The sequence below is a fragment of the Salvelinus fontinalis genome, chromosome 1 (genome assembly GCF_029448725.1).
Source record: "Salvelinus fontinalis isolate EN_2023a chromosome 1, ASM2944872v1, whole genome shotgun sequence".
NCBI lineage: Eukaryota > Metazoa > Chordata > Actinopteri > Salmoniformes > Salmonidae > Salvelinus > Salvelinus fontinalis.
The window spans coordinates 55,720,764-55,741,740 of NC_074665.1; positions in this window are offsets into that span (position 1 = coordinate 55,720,764).

Genomic DNA, 20,977 nt, shown 5'->3' on the forward strand with positions numbered 1-20,977 from the left:
GACAGACTATACCTCAGGCACAGACAGACAGACAGACTATACCTCAGGCACAGACAGACAGACAGACAGACAGACAGACAGACAGACAGACAGACAGACAGACAGACAGACTATACCTCAGGCACAGACAGAATTGACTAATTTGACATGGTCCTTGTGCATCTCTGTCTGGCCAGAATGTATTTTCTGTTCCTTTACCTGGACCAGCCCCTGGCCATGGTCCAGATTGGCACCAGCCCTGAGCTTGTCCTGGTGACCCAGAGACCAGACCAAGACCCTGCCCACCTCTTGCTGTGGGCAATCAGGCTGATCGAGAGAGCAAAGAGCCAAGGTCACGTGGTGAGAGCAGATCAGTCTTGGATTACCTGCCATAGGGGCCTACCTTCCACTGCCCTTATCTCACCTAACAAAACTTGTTGCTACTGTAGGTTGTCAAAAAGGTTGTTGTGTCTTTCAGGCCTACTGCACCTCATGGCAGAGGTTTTCAGCCTAAAGATTGTTTCAGTCCAAATCCAAGATGCTACATTTGGATCTGGCCAGAAGAGCAGCAGAAGGATCAGTACAGCCGCCAATTTGATCTCTCCTCGCCATTACAGAACCACTAACACTAGCAGCAGAATTGTCCTTGGGTCCATTCGGGTCTGATTGTTCTTGGGTCCGTGTTCCCATTTATTTCTTTTTATTGAGTCCATTTGGGTCGCGAATGACTGTCCTCGGGTCCGGGTCCATCTATTTGGACCCGTGAAGACCTCTAGTCTCTGCTTAACTGAATCAGAAACTTCCTTCAGCATGGAGTTGAGTTTTGTCAGCTAGGTTCTGGGGGTCCTGGGCCTGCCAGCTCACTGACACACACCTGGAGCGCTCATAGCGAGCGGGGTCATGCTCAGGATGCCTTATCTCCTAAAACCCAATGCGTACAATATCTTCATCAATAGACTCTGCATACACCGACTCTTCAATTGAAACATACTGTACCATGCTGTACTTTGTGAATACTGACATCAATTATTGCTGCAATTCAGCTATTGGGACCAATTCATATATTTTAACAAACATATCTTCTGCTCGTTAGCTTTTTTCATTTTTATTTAACAACTTTTTCATAGGGACCCTCGTTGCAGGTCAAAATTAAACATGGTGGTTTAGAAATAGCTCTGGATGTATGATGATGTTAACATCTAGGCTATCACTGAATACAGAGGGTGAATCATCATATTGTGACAATTGTGGTTTGCAATGATAATGAGTAAAGTGATGTGTGAGAGTGAGAGAGAGAGAGAGATCACCTGGTAATCAGTGGTGGTTCTAGACCATTTCAACTGGGGGGGGGGGGGGGGGGGGGGGCAAGCTGGGGCCAGTTGTACTGTTAGAGGGGCCAGTTACATTAGACATTATTGTTGTCATATCGTTTTCTTCACTGCATTGCAGGCATTAGCAGGCAAAAGACCATGTTCATAATCATCATCGTTGCCACTGTCTAATAATGGATGTAAAAAAAGAACGATAGCAAAATTAGTTATGTAAAAATGTGTTCATCCTCCACATTTAGGAGGGCCACAAGGGGGTCCAAAATTGTTGTCACAGAGGCACTGCCCCCCCCCCCCCCCTGCCCCCCAGAACCGCTAGTGCTGGTAATAGTCTTCTTTATTGTGGTCCATGAGCCCACAGATGGCTAAACGGGCCTCTCTCCTCCTCTTTGTCCTCTTCCTCCTTTACGCTGAAGGAGGTGACTAGGTCTTCCTCCTGTTGTGACCTTGTCCTGCTCAGGAAGATATATACAAGCTGAACTGCATTCTTCAATACTTTTTCAAAAAGCCTGTCATCTACTATTATGACCCGAGACTTGAGCAGGCAGGTTGGGGTGGATAACCTTGAACTTCTCAATAAGGACATCCCAATGAAGCAGACATGAATAAATAAACTGTATGTTAAGTAAGTGAAGAGATGCAGAGGTCATATGGAGCAGGGTCACTAACTGATGTCATCTCCCACCCCCCGGGGACTCTGGGACAAAGAGAGGAAAACAAAACACTACTGATCTGCCCAAGGTAACATGTGCTGCCAGTTGTCTGAGAATGTAACCAAAGTGGTCTAACTCTTATACACAAGGTTAGCAGCAGCAACTAGCATCCTGTCCAGTGGGTGCACCTGTTGAGGACAGAGGGCGCTGTTTTCACTTTGGGGGAAAATCGTGCCCAATTTAAACGGCCTCGTACTCAATTCTTGCTCGTACAATATGCATATTATTATTACTATTGGATAGAAAACACTTTCTAGTTTCTAAAACCATTTGAATTATATCTGTGAGTAAAACAGAACTCCTTTTGCAGCAAACTTCCTGACAGGAAGTGGAAAATCTGAAATCGATGCACTGTTCTAGGGCCTGCCTATTAAAGTCCTTGATATTTATTAGTTTAGATGCACTTCATACGTCTTCCACTAGATGTCGACAAGCAGTGAGAGAAGAAATTGAGTGTGTAACTTGATCTGGGCTCGAATAATAGCTCTTGGCATGACGTGTCACCAGTTTCCTGTTTTCTGGAGAGCGCGAGAAGGGACCTGGATTTGCCTTCTGATAAGCTGTCGTTATGGACGACTAATATCTCCGGCTTTGATTTTATTTGATACATGTGCCAATATCATCGTAAAGTATGTTTTTTCAATATAGTTTAATCAGATTATTGAATTTTTTTCGTGAGTTTTGCCGTGTTCTGTTCTCTGAGTTTGTTGACGATGGAGAGATTTGCGCCACTTGGCAAGTGTGCTTGCTAAATCGAGAGGGAAAAAGGCCGTTAGAATTCTAACACGCCGATTGCATTAAGAACTTGTGTATCTATCATTTCCTATACAACATGTATTTTTTAGTTATGTTTATGAATAGTTATTTGGTCAGAATATGTGTGTCAGAAAAAGTGTCAGAAAAATATCTGGACGTTGTGGGATCAAGATGCTACGTTAGCACAATGTATAACCACTGATTTCAGCTCTAAATATGCACATTTCCGAACAAAACATAAGTGTATGTATAACCTGATGTTATAGGACTGTCATCTGATGAAGCTTATCAAGGTTAGTCAAAAATTATATATTTTGCTGGTTTATTCGCTATCGCTAACGTGCCTATTGCTATCGCTAACGTGCCTTGATGAATGAATGCGGTAGTGTGGTAGGCTATTGTAGTAAGCTAATATAATGCTATATTGTGTTTTCGGTGTAAAACACTTAAAAAATCGTAAATATTGGCTGGATTCACAAGATGTTTGTCTTTAATTTGCTGTACACCATCGATTTTTCAGAAATGTTTTATGATGAGTATTTAGGTATTTGACATTGGTGTCTGTAATTACTCTGGCTGCTTCGGTCCTATTTGTGACGGTAGCTGTGATGGTAGCTGCAATGTAAAACTGATTTATACCTCAAATATGCACATTTTTCGAACAAAACATAGATTTATTGTATAACATGTTATAAGACTGTCATCTGATGAAGTTGTTTCTTGGTTAGTTTGGTTGGTTCTTGGTTAGTTAGGTTGGCTTTGTGCATGCTACCTGTGCTGTGAAAAATGTCTGTCCTTTTTTGTATTTGGTGGTGAGCTAACATAAATATATGTGGTGTTTTCGCTGTAAAACATTTTAAAAATCGGACATGTTGACTGGATTCACAAGATGTGTATCTTTCATTTGCTGTATTGGACTTGTTAATGTGTGAAAGTTAAATATTTCTAAAAAATATCTTTTGAATTTCGCGCTCTGCCTTTTCAGTGGAATGTGGGAGGAGTTCCGCTAGCGGAACGCCAGAGCCAGAAAGGTTAAGCTGCCTCACGCTACAGAAACAGGAGATAGGCTCCTGCCCCCATGGGCCATTCTGGCTTGGACAAGGCTTGCTTTGGTTTACAAATGTTTGATGCGTTTAATACCGTTCCATTCCATTCCAATCCTCCTATAGCTTCTCCCACCAGCCTCCACTGATTTCTGCAATGCATGCACCTTGCACCTGTTTTGCAACTCAAATGAGTTGAATGAGGTGAAGTCAGACTCCGCTGGTAGAAATGCACTAGAATGTCTTGTAAGCATCCAACAAAAATGTTCAAGAACAGTCGTCTAGTCGGATATAAAAATAGGACAGTAATTAACAAAGCAATTTTTTGGAATGCAGTGTAAAATCACACTTTTCAGATTACATGTATTTCATAACATGCAATCAAACAAGTTTTATTCAGGTTAAATACTCAGACCTTACTTGCAAATTACTGTAGCTAGTCTCAGATGCTGAAGCAAAGAAGACAGGAGAACATTTGGGACACTCAACCATGACCAACCAAACCGGCTGATTACACTTGATGTACAGCGTTCACCATGGATAAACAAGAAGGGTGAGCGCAATGACATACAAATTAGACTGGCACCCTGAGGGCATAGTAGAGTGCTGGATCCTTGACAGCCTTCAAAGGATGGCTCACTCGCCATCGAGCGGGCTTAGCAATTTCACTTACTTGTTAGATATTACTGCACTGTCGGAACTAGAAGCACAATTATTTCGCTACACTCGCATTAACATCTGCTAACCATGTGTACGTGACCAATAAAATTTGATTTGATTTGATGTGCTGCTCAGGGTCAGCCAATACGAGCTGTGAAACCCAGGTGGAAGTAGGTCAGCTGTCAGAGAGAGAGAGAGAGCACCACCTCTTATCCAGACCGTCATAAAAATCCCCACTGAGTACCACCCTCAATGCAATGTAATAAGGGACAGAAGAGATAAGACATGTCTCAATATCTAGTCTATAGAGAGATTCTCTTAGAGATATTTGATAGATAGGATTCAGACTACATACTGAGATCAGTGAGCTGCCAAGAAGGAAGTGTCCACATATTTAGACACATCATTATTATGCAAATGACTATGATCGGAACGAAAACATACAGCGAGCTCCAAAACAAAGGAAAACAAGGTTGACATCTGTGAAATAGTTAACATAGAAATGCGGTCTTAAGAGCAGTTATTCAGAAGGAGGCAGAAGGTTCTGGTGCAAAAATGTCCATTTGTATTTTCAGTGTTCAATAGTGACAGCCGGCAACGAATAAGACAAACAGGTAGACGATAGACTTACTACTCAAACAAAATAACAAACAGCACTAAGACTAAAACAGGATTATCCCTCCAAAGCTCAGCTGTCCTGAGTCTGCACAACTCTGCCAGGACCTAGGATCAATAGAGACACTGAAGTGTTTTAGTACTATATCTCTTGACACAATGATGAAAATAATCATGGCCTCTAAACCTTCAAGCTGCATACTGGACCCAGCCCTTGCTGTCTCTGCCTGGCCGGTTCCCCTCTCTCCACTGGGATTCTCTGCCTCTAACCCTATTACAGGGGCTGAGTCACTGGCTTACTGGTGCTCTTCCATGCCGTCCCTAGGAGGGGTGCGTCACTTGAGTGGGTTGAGTCACTGACGTGATCTTCCTGTCTGGGTTGGCGCCCCCCCTTGGGTTGTACCGTGGCGGAGATCTTTGTGGGCTATACTCGGCCTTGTCTCAGGATGGTAAGTTGGTGGTTGAAGATATCCCTCTAGTGGTGTGGGGGCTGTGCTTTGGCAAAGTGGGTGGGGTTATATCCTTCCTGTTTGGCCCTGTCTGGGGGTATCATCGGATGGGGCCACAATGTCTCCTGACCCCTCCTGTCTCAGCCTCCAGTATTTATGCTGTAGTAGTTTATGTGTCGGGGGGCTAGGGTCAGTTTGTTATATCTGGAGTACTTCTCCTGTCTTATCCGGTGTTCTGTGTGAATTTAAGAATGCTCTCTCTAATTCTCTCTTTCTCTCTTTCTTTCTCTCTCTCGGAGGACCTGAGCCCTAGGACCATGCCTCAGGACTACCTGGCATGATGACTCCTTGCTGTCCCCAGTCCACCTGGCCATGCTGCTGCTCCAGTTTCAACTGTTCTGCCTGCGGCTATGGAACCCTGACCTGTTCACCGGATGTGCTACCTGCCTCAGAGCTGCTGTTTTCAACTCTCTGGAGACCGCAGGAGTGGTAGAGATACTCTTAATGATCGGCTATGAAAAGCCAACTGACATTTACTCCTGAGGTGCTGACTTGCTGCACCCTCGACAACTACTGTGATTATTATTATTTGACCATGCTGGTCATTTATGAACATTTGAACATCTTGGCCATGTTCTGTTATAATCTCCACCCGGCACAGCCAGAAGAGGACTGGCCACCCCTCATAGCCTGGTTCCTCTCTAGGTTTCTTCCTAGGTTTTGGCCTTTCTAGGGAGTTTTCCCCAGCTACCGTGCTTCTACACCTGCATTGCTTGCTGTTTGGGGTTTTAGGCTGGGTTTCTGTACAGCACATTGAGATATCAGCTGATGTAAGAAGGGCTATATAAATAAATTTTATTTGATTTGATTTGATTACCCTGTAACTTCCATAGAAATTACAGGTTGGGTGTGTACCTCAACCAGTCTGCCCACTCTATCACCAAACCCAATCTACTCAGAAACACCCACACAGGCATTTGGAAGTTCACATACACTTAGGTTGGAGTAATTAAAACTCGTTTTTCAACCACTCCACAGATTTCTTGATAACAAACTACAGTTTTGGCAAGTCGGTTAGGACATCTACTGTGTGCATGACACAATGCATTTTTCCAACAATTGTTTACAGACAGATTATTTCACTTATAATTCACTGTATCACAATTCCAGTGGGTCAGAAGTTTACATACACTAAGTTGACTGTGCCTTAAAACAGCTTGGAAAATTCCAGAAAATTATGGCTTTAGAAGCTTCTGATAGGCTAATTGACATTTGAGTCAACTGGAGGTGTACCTGTGGATGTATTTCAAGGCCAACCTTCAAATTCAGTGCCTCTTTGCTTGACATCATGGGGAAATTAAAATAAATGTTTTTTAAAATGTAGACCTCCACAAGTCTGGTTCATCCTTGGGAGCAATTTCCATATGCCTGAAGGTACCACGTTCATCTGTACAAACAATAGTACTCAAGTATAAACACCATTGGACCACGCAGCCGTGATACCGCTCAGGAAGGAGACGCGTTCTGTCTCCTAGAGATTAACGTACTTTGGTGCGAAAAGTGCAAATCAATCCCAGAACAATAGTAAAGGACCTTGTGAAGATGCTGGAGGAAACAGGTACAAAAGTATCTATATCCACAGTAAAATGAGTCCTATATCGAAATAACCTGAAAAGCCGCTCAGCAAGGAAGAAGCCACTGCTCCAAAACCGCCATAAAAAAGCCAGACTACGGTTTGCAACTGCACATGGGGACAAAGATCGTACTTTTTGGAGAAATGTCCTCTGGTCTGATGAAACAAAAATAGAACTGCTTGTCCATAATGACCATCGTTATGTTTGGAGGAAAAATGGGGAGGCTTGCAAGCCGAAGAACACCATCCCAACCGTGAAGAACGGGGGTGACAGCATCATGTTGTTGGGGTGCTTTGCTGCAGGAGAGACTGGTGCACTTCACAAAAAGATGACATCACGAGAAGGGAAAATGATGTGGATATATTGAAGCAACATCTCAAGACATCAGTCAGGAAGTTAAAGCTTGATCACAAATGGGTCTTCCAAATGGACAATGACCCCAAGCATACTTCCAAAGTTGTGGCAAAATGGCTTAAGGACAACAAAGTCAAGGTATTAGAGTGCCCATCACAAAGCCCTGACCTCAATCCTATAGAAGATTTGAGGGCAGAACTCAAAAAGCATATGCGAGCAAGGAGGCCTACAAACCTGACTCAGTTACAGGAAGCTACCCAAAACCAAATTCACCCAACTTACTGTGGGAAGCTACCCGAAACGTTTGACCCATGTTAAACATATTTTATATATATACATTTTTTTTTACCCCCTTTTTCTCACTAATTTCATGGTATCCAATTGTTAGTATTTACTGTCTTGTCTCATCACTACAACTCCCGTACAGTCTCGGGAGAGACGAAGGTCGAGAGCCCTGCGTCCTCCAAAACACAACCCAACAGCTTCTTAACACAGCACGCATCCAACCCAGAAGCCAGCCGCACCAATGTGTCAGAGGAAACACCTTACACCTAGCGACCTAGTCACTACGCCCCGCCCGCCACAGGAGTCACTAGTGCGCAATGAGACAAGGATATCCCTACCGGCCAAACACTCCCTAATCCGGACGACGCTAGGCCAATTGTGCGTCGCCCCATAGACCTCCCTGTCAAGGCCGGCTGCGACAGAGCCTGGGCTCGAGCCCAGAGTCTCTGGTGGCACAGCTAGCACTGCGATGCAGTGCCTTAGACCACTGTGCCACCCGGGCCATGTTAAACAATTTAAAGGCAATGCTACCAAATACTAATTGAGTGTATGTAAACTTCTGACCCACTGGGAATGTGATGAAATAAATAAAAGCTGAAATAAATCATTCTCTCTACTATTATTCTGACATTTCACATTCTTAAAATAAAGTGGTGATCCTAACAGACCTAAAACAGGGAACTTTTACTTGGATTAAATGTCAGGAATTGTGAAAAACTGAGTTTAAATGTATTTGGCTAAGGTGTATGTAAACTTACGACTTCATCTGTATATTCTCTAAGCCCCTCCCTGGGACATGGTTACTTGTCCAATGACAAGTAACCACATAACTGGTATACAAATTAAATTGTCCTCCTCATAATTACCCAGTTACATATATTGAACAAAAAAATAAACAAAAATACACACAACATGCAACAATTTCAAAAATTTGACTGAGTTATAGTTCATATAAGGAAATCAGTCAATTTAAATAAAATCATTAGGCCCTAATCTATAGATTTCACATGACTGGGCAGGTGCGCAGCCATGGTTGAGCCTGGGATCCCACCCACTTGCGAGCCAGGCCCACCCACTGGGGAGCCAGGCCCAGCCAATCAGAATGACGTTTTTCCCCATAAAAAGGCTTTATTACAGACCGAAATATCAGCTTTCCAGGTGGCTGGTCTCATACGATCCCGCAGGTTAAGAAGCCGGATGCCGAAGTCCTGGACTGGAGTGGTTACATATGGTCTGCAGTTGTGAGGCCTGTTGTACGTACTGCCAAATTATCTAAAATGATGTTGGAGGCGGCTTATGGTAGAGAAATTAACATTCAATTCTCTGACAACAGCTCTGGGGGACATACCTGCAGTCAGCTTGCCAATTGCTTGAGACATCTGTGGCATTGTGTTGTGTGACAAAACTGAACATTTTAGAGTGGCCTTTTAATGTCCCCAGCACAAGGTGCACCTGTGCAATGATCATGCTGTTTAATCAGCTTCTTGATATGCCACACCTGTCAGGTGTATGAATTATCTTGGCAAAGGAGAAATTCTCACTAACAGGGATGTAAACAAATTTGTGCACAACATTTTAGAGAAATACGCTTTTTTGTGCATATGCAACATGCTTTGGCTATTTTATTTCAGCTCATGAAACATGGGACCAACACTTTACATGTTGCGTTTATATTTTTATTCAGTATACATCCCGTCTAAAACAGACGTGACCACTTCCATGTACACTTTAAATTGGGCACATCTTACATGAATCGAACCGGCGAATGACGGCAACCCAATAACATATCGCGATGCGCAAAGGTGTGCTCGATCCTAAAACACAGGCCAAATGACAGACAAGATAGGACACATGGAGCTTAGTCACAACGTGGGAAGAATGAACAAAGGAAAGCATTAACAGAATGAAACAGATTTTCTAACTCGTGAGTGTTACGATGACTCTGTGTACCGAAACAACATTTCACTCTCGTAGGCTAAAGACAGTTAATAGCAGCATTAAATGCATTTCTATATGTGTGGAACCGATTATACAAAATACCTTCTAGAAATAAATGCATAAGGGTAATGTAATGCGCTATTCTAAAAACAGGGCCTGGTGGTAGATTAGACAGTCTTCGGGTTCGTGACGAGTGGGCATAAATCCACATCATCACAACATCTTATTTGCCACATGTTTTGTCTATTTATAAAACCTCTCTCCGCAGTGTAATGAGGGGCATCTGTGAAATCCCCTGATTTGCCAATAGGAAATACACACACACACACACACACACACACACACACACACACACACACACACACACACACACACACACAAGCTCTGAGTCATTCCAGCTAGATCCAGACGGTGTTGTCTGACTCTAAATTGTCCTTTGACAACCTGATCCCCAACCAGCTCAGAGGGTGGCGGGTGGCAGTGGTCTTGGACAGCCAGCCCCCCCCACATGACCATAAGTTTGTGGACACCTGCTCGTCAAACATCTCATTCCAAAATCACAGACATTAATATGGAGTTGGTCCCCCCTTGCTGTTTAACAAACTTGTTGGAAAGGTGGCATCCTATGATAGTGCCACGTTGAAAGTCACTGAGCTCTTCAGTAAGGCCATTCTACTGCCAATGTTTGTCTATGGAGATTGCATGGCTCTGTGCCATTCACTTTGAACTGGACTGTTTTACAGCATCAGCGTCGTGGGTAGAGGTGCTTGTTTTGAGATCAAAGCGAGAGCTACATGTAGCGACGTGTGCATTTGTTCATATCGTCTGCTAGTTAAAGAGTAATTAGCCCATTTGTAGATAATTTGTAGTCAGCAATGGGGGAGTGATTGCTTCCTACAAGAGCATAAAAAGTGTGCATTTCTAGACAACTTTGAAAAGCAGTCAAGTAAAGACCTTCTTTTGTCTTAAAGGGTCAGTTTTGTATTTTGAGACAGGCTTGAATAAGCTAAGTAGCCAATAGGCAGAGCGTTGAATAATTCGTTTGATTCTCTGTAATAATGGTATGGGAATAATGATGCATTTTAATTTGTAAAGTGGTTTCTTGCATCAAACAATAACAACAACATTTTCAGTCACTTCTTTGTCTGAAGGACAAGTGGATAATGTGGACGTCAAGCCCTGCATGTTTGTGTCATGGAATGTAGGCCTACATTGAACATCCCACATTGGCTGCTACTGTACTGTAGGCTGAATGATATAACAGCTATTTCCATGTTAACATGTTATGGGATGCATTTTCTACATTGTTTTTGATGGTATGCCACTCTGGTAGGCTTACATTATGATAAAATAGCCACAGTAGACTACTTGACCAGTAACTAACTTAAAGCAGGTACAGCCTGTGTTCACAGTAAACGTGTGCCGGAAGTTGCACAGAATTTTCACAGCGTTCAAGTCTGCACTCAGCAGACCTGAGATTTGCTCAGTGACGCAAAAGATTAGAGGGAACATTGCCCCTGATACACATGATTTCCCAAACATGTGGCTTTAATTGGCCTTATTACTAGGAAGACATTAGTTAAGAAACAAATCAAATCCTCGATGACAGGGTTTATAATCTCTTCTGAGAATAAACAACATATTTGTATTGTACATTTCTGCCAAAACATGTCTAAGGGGATTTAGGGGATTTCAGTGAATACTTTGACATTGGCACAAGTTGAGAGGTGAACCATCAGTGAACCATCGCTGGTGTAACACATTGAATTGTACATACCGGTTGTCTTTTCAACAGGACGATTAGAGCCCTACAAGGAACTATGTTATGAGTAAAGCTTCCACCGGATCATGTCATTATAAGGCCTCAGTAAGAGGGCACTGAACCGTGGTACTCCTCTGTATCCACTCACAATGTATGTCAGCAAGCGAGAGAGAGAGTGAGAGAGAGGCTGAAAGACTCCCTCAGTTTCTCTCTTATGCACACGCACAAACACACAACAAGGGTCTCTCTCCCACCACTCGTACACGCTCCCAAAATCGCACATGGCTACACTACATTGCCAAAAGTATGTGGACACCTGCTCGTCAAACCTCTCATTCTAAATTCAAGGGCATTATTATGGAGTTGGTCCCCCCTTTGCTGCTATAACAGAATCCACTCTTCTGGGAAGACTTTCCACTAGATTTTGGAACGTTTCTGCGGAAACTTGCTTCCGTTCAGCCACAAGAGCATTAGTGAGGTCGGGCACTGATGTTGGTCGATTAGGCCTGGCTCGCAGTCGGCATTCCAATTCATCCCAGAGATGTTCGATGGAGTTGAGGTCAGGGCTCTGTGCAGTCCAGTCAAGTTTTTCCATACCGATCTTTACAAAACATTTCTGTATGAACCTTGCTTTGTGCACGGGGGCATTGTAGTGCTGAAACAGAAAAGGGCCTTTCCCAAACTGTCGCCACAAAGTTAGAAGCACAGAATCGTCTAGAATGTCATTGTATGCTGTAGCGTTAAGATTTCCCTTCACTGGAACTAAGGGGCGTAGCCTGAACCATGAAAAACAGCCCCAAACCATTATTCCTCCTCCACCAAACCTTAGAGTTGGCACCTATGCATTCGGGAAGGTAGCGATCTCTTGGCATCCGCCAAACCCAGATTCGTCTGTCAGACTGCCAAATGGTGAAGCATGAATCATCCCTCCAGAGAATGAGTTTCCACTGCTCCAGAGTCCAATGGCTGCGAACTTTACGCCACTCCAACCAACGCCTAGCATTGCACATGGTAATCTTTGGCTTGTATGCGGCTGCTTGGCCATGAAAACCCATTTCATGAAGCTTCTGACAAACAGTTATTGTGCTGACGTTGCTTTCAGAGGCAGTTTGGAACTCAGTAGTGAGTATTGCAACTGAGGACAGTCGATTTTTACACGCTATGCACTTCAGCACTTGGCAGTCCCATTCTGTGAGCTTGTGTGGCCTACCACTTTACGGCTGAGCTGTTGTTGCTCCTAGACGTTTCCACTTACAGTTGACCGGGGCAGCTCTAGCAGGGCAGAAATTTGACGAACTGACTTGTTGGAAAGGTGGCGTCCTATGACGGTGCCACGTTGAAAGTCACTGAGCTCTTCAGTAGGGGCCCTTCATCTGCAAATGTTTGTCTATGGAGATTGCATGGTTGTGTGCTAGACTTTATACACCTGTCAGCAACAGGTGTGGCTGAAATAGCAGAATCCACTAATTTGAAGGGTTATCTATATCCTTTTGGCCATTTAGTGTATTAATCACGTAGGAGTCCGATGCAGAGCCATGGGGAAAGAAATTATAAGTATAGTCAATGAACCTCTCTCGCGGCATCCAAAATACTTGAGGACTTTCAAATGAATTATATATACCCATTGATTCCGGACCGGACAGTGTTTCTCTAGTGGATTTTTATTCCTTCTTTACTACTGATGTGATTGAGGTAGAAATGTTACATGTATAACCTTTAAAAGGCCCCAACCGGAACGCAGTGCCGCCCCTATTTTGATGTACAGTAATTCCTGTCCTAGAGAGTAAATTCTCATTTAGGTTCCACCTCCGAAGCGTGTGAATAACTAGGTTAGTAGCATTTACAAATTTGGAAGTAATGATTAATAAATGAATCAACTATTTACTAATCCATTATAAATGCTTTATTAACATGGAGTTATTATAAAGTTCTATAAATAAATGTGTTGTAGCACAAAAAGATTTCTCACTAAAACTGAAGCCAACAGTCATTAGGTAAAGACTTCATATTTATAGTGCATTCAGAAAGTATTCAGACCCCTTCCCTTTTTCCACATTTTGTTACGTTACAGCCTTATTCTAAAATGGATTAAATTACTTTTTTCCTCATCAATCTACACACAATACCCCATAATGACAAAGCAAAAACAGGGTTTAGAAATGTTTGCAAATTTATACAAATGTAAAATTAAAAAAGTATTCAGAACCTTCCAGAAGGAAAACCATCTCTGCAGCACTCCACCTATCAGGCCTTTATGGTAGAGTTGCCAGATCCTCTTCACTGAGCAGGGCTCTGGCGACCAGTTGGCCAGCGCAGGTGTGGACGGGATTGACTACTCTGACTTTGTTTACCTGTCACTCCTCAGTAAAAGGCACATGACAGCCCGCTTGGAGTTTGCCAAAAGGCACCTAAAGGAGTCTGACTATGAGAAACAAGATTTTCTAGTCTGATGAAACCATGATTGAACTCTTTGGCCTGAATGCCAAGTGTCATCTCTGGAGGAAACCTGGCACCATCCCTACAGTGAAGCATTCAAGGGTTTTTCTTATTTTTTACTGTTATCTACAATGTAGAATAATAGTGAAGACATCAAAACTATGAAATAACCCACATGGAATCATGTAGTAACCAAAAAAAGTGTTAAACAAATCAAAATATATTTTATATTTGAGATTCTTCAAAGTAGTGACCCCTTGCCTTGATGACAGCTTTGCACACTCTTGGTTTCTGGAACTGCACAGAGTGGCGTGTCGTTTTCAGTTACCACTGTGACGTGGACTTGAGGACTGACTGCCTGGGATTCTAATAATGGGACACATTGTGGCTAATTTACTGTATGTCTTGAGTCTTGGAACAGTACAGCTGTCCAGACAGAGGCAGTACTCCCATCCCTGCAGGGAGTGTCCTTAATTCCTGGCTATCATCTTGTATTTGTGCATGACTGTCTATTAACAAGAAGAGAATCTGTTCAGGGATTTTTAACAAGAAGAGAATCTGTTCGGGATTTCTAAAATGTTCTGTGATGAACGTCAGAGGAAGTCAACTGACACCACACAAATGTTTCACTGAGTTTATGTGGCCACAAAGTCAGATTGCTCATCAGACATCATAACAAGCTTGGTGATGACATCCAGGGAACTAAAGCCTAACATCCACACACACTCACAAACACACACAGGCGCACACACACAAAGGGTCAGGAGTGGCTTCGGTTTCTGCAGACACTGCACTAATAAAGTTATCAAAACAATCATGAAATTACATACTGTACATAACTGAACTGGGACAAGTCCTCATAAATTGAATCATAATTATCTTCATAAAAGGATGAGCAACATTTCTTTTTACAGTTCGTAGTGTGCATTCAGGTCAGGTCAAAGTTCAGAAATGCTTGTTTACTGTTATTGCTAATAACAATGTTTGAGATTCAGCCGATAAGTGACAAGTTATCACCAATTATATGTTCTAAGAGGTGTGATCTTTACAAGCTATAAGCTTTAATTTACTGCATAACCTGACATGTGACTGAATGATCCAGAACACTGAATAGAGAATGTGGCATGATTGTGCCGTACATTACTGCACAAGTGTACATTCCTGGCATGGCCATTTAGAAAGGAATTTTGTACATACTGAGTATATGTTGGCCTTGTTCTCAACATTTAACCACTTTTGTTGTTGCTGAATGCCTTAATATTATTCCACCTCTCTAATGGCTCCCATATAGGCTCTTTCAGAGACTGTCAGGTGATACTATGCAGGGGACTGCACCTGTTCAGGTTGGATGATGTCCATGCCTTGCTGGGTGTGTTGGCCGTAAGACCTCTGGTCTCTTACGTGGTGCTGTGTCCGTCAAACCTTCCCACACTGTTACTCTCCTCTGACCGAGAGATGCTGGGAGAACCCCCCCCCCCCCCCCCCCGTCTTTGCTACAGCCAGAACAACAATGACACATGTTACTCCCCAATATCTCTTACTGCAGATGCCACAATACATTTATAAGATGCTTCAGCCTTACTATGTTATCAACCATTTTAGATTTAGGGGCAGCAAGTAGACTTGCGGTTAAGAACGTCGGGCAAATAACTTAAAGGTCGCTGGTTCGAATCCCCAAGCCGACTAGGTCAAAAATTCTGTCAATGTGCCCTTGAGCAATGCATGTGTAATTGCTCCTGTAAGTCGCTCTGGATAAGAGTGTCTGCTACATAACTAAAATGTCAAATGTAATTCCCATTAAAAATGTTGTCATTTAGCAGATGCTTTTAGCCACAGCGACTTACAGTTAGTGCATTGAGCAGTAAGTTTGCTCTGGGCACGCTTTTCATTCGAAAGTGAAAAGCGTGCCCCCTATCCCAAACAGGTTAAGATAGCTAGGTGGGACAACCACATATCAGTCATAGTAAGTTTGTTTTTCCTCAATAAAGAAGTTATCAGCAACTATACTGAACAAAAATATAAATGCAACATGTAAATTGTTGCATTTGAGCTTAAATAAAATAGGCCATAAATTTTCCAGACGTACAAAAAGTGTATTTCTCTCAAATTGTGTGCTCAAATTTGTTTACATCCCCGTTAGTGAGCATTTCTCATTTGCCAAGATAATCCATCCACCTGACAGGTGTGGCATATCAAGAAGCTGATTAAACACCATGATCATTGCACAGGTGCACCTTGTGCTGAGGAAAATAAAAGGCCACTCTAAAATGTTCAGTTTTGTCACACAACACAATGCCACAGATGTCTCAAGTTTTGAGGAAGCGTGCAATCGGCATGCTGACTGCAGGAATGTCCATGTCACTACCATAAACCGCCTCCAATGTCATTTTAGAGAATTTGGCAGTACGTACAACCGGCCTCACAACTGCAGACCACGGGTAACCATGCCAGCCCAGGACTTCCACATCCGGCTTCTTCACCTGCAAGAACGTCTGAGATCAGCAACCCGGACAGCTGATGAAACTCTTGGTTTGCACAACCAAATAATTTCTGCACAAACTGTCAAAAACCATCTCAGGGAAGCTCATCTGTGTGCTCGTCATCCTCACCAGGGTCTTGACCTGACTGCAGTTTGGCGTCGTAACCAACTTCAGTGGGCAAATGCTCACCTTCGATAGGCACTAACACGCTGAAGAAGTGTGCTCTTCACGGATGAATCCCGGTTTCAACTGTACTGGGCAGATGGCAGACAGCGTGTTTGCTGATGTCAATGTTGTGAACAGAGTGCCCCATGGTGGCGGTGAGGTTATGTATGGGCAGGCATAAGCTACGGACAAGAAACACAATTACATTTTTATCGATGGCAATTTAAATGCACAGAGCTACCGTGACGAGATCCTGAGGCCCATTGTCGTGCCATTCATCAGCCGCCATCACCTCATGATTTAGCATGATAATGCACGGCCCAACGTCACAAGGATCTGTACACAATCCCTTGAAGCGATAAATGTCCCAGTTCTTCCATGGCCTGCATACTCACCAGACATGTAACCCAGTGAGCATGTTTGGGATGCTCTGGATCGACGTGGACAACAGCGTGTTCCAGTTCCGCCAATATCCAGAAACTTCACACAGCCATTGAAGAGGAGAGGGACAACATTCCACAGGCCACAATCAACAGCCTGGTCAACTATATGTGAAGGAGATGTCGCACTGCATGAGGCAAATGGTGGTCACACCAGACTGACTGTTTTTCTGATCCTAAAATCTCTTGGTACTTGATAATGTAGTCCATGATGCAATGTATCCTAACAAGGTTCCCATGGCCTTTGGAAGTAAAACAGCCCCACAACATCACAGATCCACCACATATTTCACTGTGGGGATTAGGTTATTTTCTGCATGACCATGGCTCTTTTAACGCCAAACCCCCCTCTGGTTTTTTGTTGCCAAAAAGCTATATTTTAGTCTCGTCAGACCATAGAACCTGATTCCAGTCAAAGTTCCAATGACAGCAAACTCCAGGCGCTTATGTTCATGGCTTGGTGACAGAAGAGGCTTTCTTCTAGCAACCCTTCCCAATAACTTGTTGGCATGGAGGTGGCATCTACTTGTAGTTTTGGAGACTTGATGACCCCAAGATGTAACCAACTTCTACATATTTTTTGCCACTTGAACCATCCTTCTCACTGTGCTTTGGGGTCAAATAAAAGTGTGTCCTCTTCCAGGAAGGTTCATCACAGCTTCAGTTGTTTTAAATTTCTTAATAAGTGGAGATAGCTACACAACTTAAATTACCTATCCTTTTATAGCCATTGCCTGATTTGTGAAGGTCAACAACCTTTTGTCTCATTTCATGTGTGTTCTCTGGCCTTTCCCATGTTGATGGATGTCAAAGGGAGTTTAGCCTGTGTGTCACCTCATATGTACACCCCAGTGAAAGAAGAAGTCATGGATGACAACGTAATAGTTACCAAAGACTCAGATGAACTTTAGAAAGTAAAATCTTAATCGAAAATACATTCATTCGATTTTGTTCATAAGAATTTCTATGGGTGCCAATAAATGTGACACGTATGTTTTTGAATAAAATCATTATTTCTTGATGACATTCTTAAAAAAAACATTTTAACTCTATTAAAGGTTGAACTTTTGAGTATAAGATCAAGCTGATAACACAATGCCATTTTTTCACAGCCTTACAGTATATACTTAGGGTGCCAATAATTCAGGAGGGCACTGTATGTTATGCTGATGAAGGAGGACCCAAAAGCGACGTAATAGAAACAGAGTCTTTATTCCAGTCTTAGACAAAAACGATACTCCTGATATATCTAAGGTAAAAACAAAACAGGAAAACTGAAATCCTCTCGTCAGTAGAGATGAACGACTGGAGACGCGACCACTAGACACCTGCTCACATGCAGCATCTGATGAAGGCAAAAACACGACAGGGCGGAACAAGGACACTGAACAGCAAACATCAAACAAGAATCCGACAAGGACTGAAGCGGAAAACAGAGGAAGAAATAGGAACTCTAATGAGGGCAAAAATAGGGGACAGGTGTGAAAGAGTAAATGAGGTCGTTAGGAGAATGAGAAACAGCTGGGAGCAGGAACGGAACGATAGAGAGAGAGCGGGAGAGGGAGAAAGGGAGGAGGAGAGAGAAGGATAGAAAGAGGGAAAGAACCTAATAAGACCAGCAGAGGGAAGCACAGGGACAAGACATGATGATCAAAAACATGACACTGTAGGTGCTGCTGCAAAGTAAATGGAGTTCACTGGGGTAGAATGATGCATCATGAAACCCATCACAGGGGTCAAGGGAAGCAGAATATCCTGTCATTTCTTAAAGGCAACAGCATGTGAATGTGAATAAAGGTTCGATTAGAACTATCAGATGGAATACATCTACAGCACATTACATCATATTTTTAGGGTCAGGACCATGGTCATTTAGTGAAAACTCAGGACATTATGAACCTCTGTAAGCCTATCCTCAGACACCAGGGAGAGATGCACAGTACAAATCACTGTGGGAAGGGAATCAAAGCAAGCTTTATATATACAGCACATTTCAGACATGAAATGTGACACGTGCTTCACAAAAAAACAAAAACAACAATGAAAATAAAAACTGAAGTATTTACTACACAACAAACATAAGAGGATAAACAAAAGAATAACAAAAACGTTATTAATTATAACATGTCTCACCTCAAAGTCGGACAGGGCTGAGAGGGGTGGTGACGGGGTGTCCCGGCTAGGAGGGGTGTGTTGGAGATCTGGGGGGCGGATAAAGATGACAGATTGGTGCCTGAGGCTCTGATGGAACACTGTACAGGGGGAGGGAGACGAAACGTCAATACAAATGTTTTCAGTAAAATACTGTGCTGATCAGAGGAAATCAAGACTGAGTTCTAACATGCCATTTACAACTATTTCATTCACACCATTACTATGAAATGTGATTTGCTTCTCTATGCAATTCACTATCGATACTGTAAACTTCATAACTGTAAACAACACAAGGGGACAGACCCGGCGACCGAACAAATCAGTTGGACGGGCATTTGCTTTCCATAGGCGGGCCCGTTTTTTTTTCACGGGACCACCTATGTGTGCAGGCGCTAGCAACGTGCACAATTTTTTAAATGGGTGTAATTGTAAAGATCATAAGCAGCTCCTGAGTTTGAAGTTTGGGGAAGCTTCCATTTTATCCTACCCTTTTTTCTACCAATCTGTGTGCCCGTTATGATTATTTTAATATGCACATTTTATGGAACAGTTCAATTTCAATAGGCTAATAATGTCGTCGCGTGGTTAATCATACAAATTTGAAGTAATTTAATAAAAATATAAAAGTTTAAATTAAACTATTAGCACTAGCCTCTGCCATATGGACACATTGATACACTGTGATCCATTGGCAGCTAAATAAATGAGAGCATAGAACTCAGAGAAAGCCTATAGGCCAATGTAGCAGTAGGCCTATAACTTCCATCATCAACTAAGTAAAATACACAGGCCTAAAGCCGACGAATAAAAACTGTAGAAAATATCCTGACAAAAAATCTGGTTCTTTCAGTCGCATTCATGTCTTCTCAGCCTGTCTGCCTCCCTTTCTATCTGTCTTGAGCTATTGGTATTGAAGTTCAACATTGTATTAAATCATCACAGGATCTGGCCCTAAGCAGTCGCTAACAAACTTGCAACATTGTATCAACTAGCCTATTTCGGGCCCTCAAAGTTTCCTGCGCCAGTTAGTCGGGACAGAAAGCATTTTCCACTGGATATATGGGATCATCAGATCATGATATTTTGCCCTTTCACACCGAGGCTTGATGATTATCGAGGCCGGGAGTGTTGAAAGATTGGTTTCTCTCCCTCTAAAAACAGAAATAAATAATTCTAAATAACAAACTGGCTTCATTTACAAATTAGTGAGAATGTCTCACCCCATGTTCAAGAATGGCCTTTTTCTCACTCACTCTAGGTTATTTGAAAATGAAAAAATCTCCAAAATATCGTTCTTTTTTAAACAAAGCGATTATTATTATTATTAACGATTAATTTAAAATTATATAAAAGCCTCGTAGATATTCTCACAGATCAGATTTGCCCTATAGAAAAATGCCCCTTAGATGTACATTTTGAATCCTCCAATTCTCTAAATCGAATTATTGGCGGAGAGTCACGTCATTGAAAAAATATTTTTCAATATACTGTAGGCCTACCGTAGGCGAAATGAGTCTCACTAGAGTTGAGTAATGTGCTGTTAAAAGTGGTGTAGGTCTTATTTATTTAGAAAGCATATTGAAGTTAGAAGCAATAGGATTTGAAGCAACTTTTGGTCAAAAATTTCAGCGCCGTTTCGCGCTGCACTGAGACAAGCATGGGGACTGGTCTTGATAAATCAATAAGATTTTTATTTTCACTGAATCTCCGTTTGGGTATTGGTTAGACTACAATTAGGGTGTGGAAATGTTATGCTCTCAGTACTGTAGCCTACTCCCGACCGCCA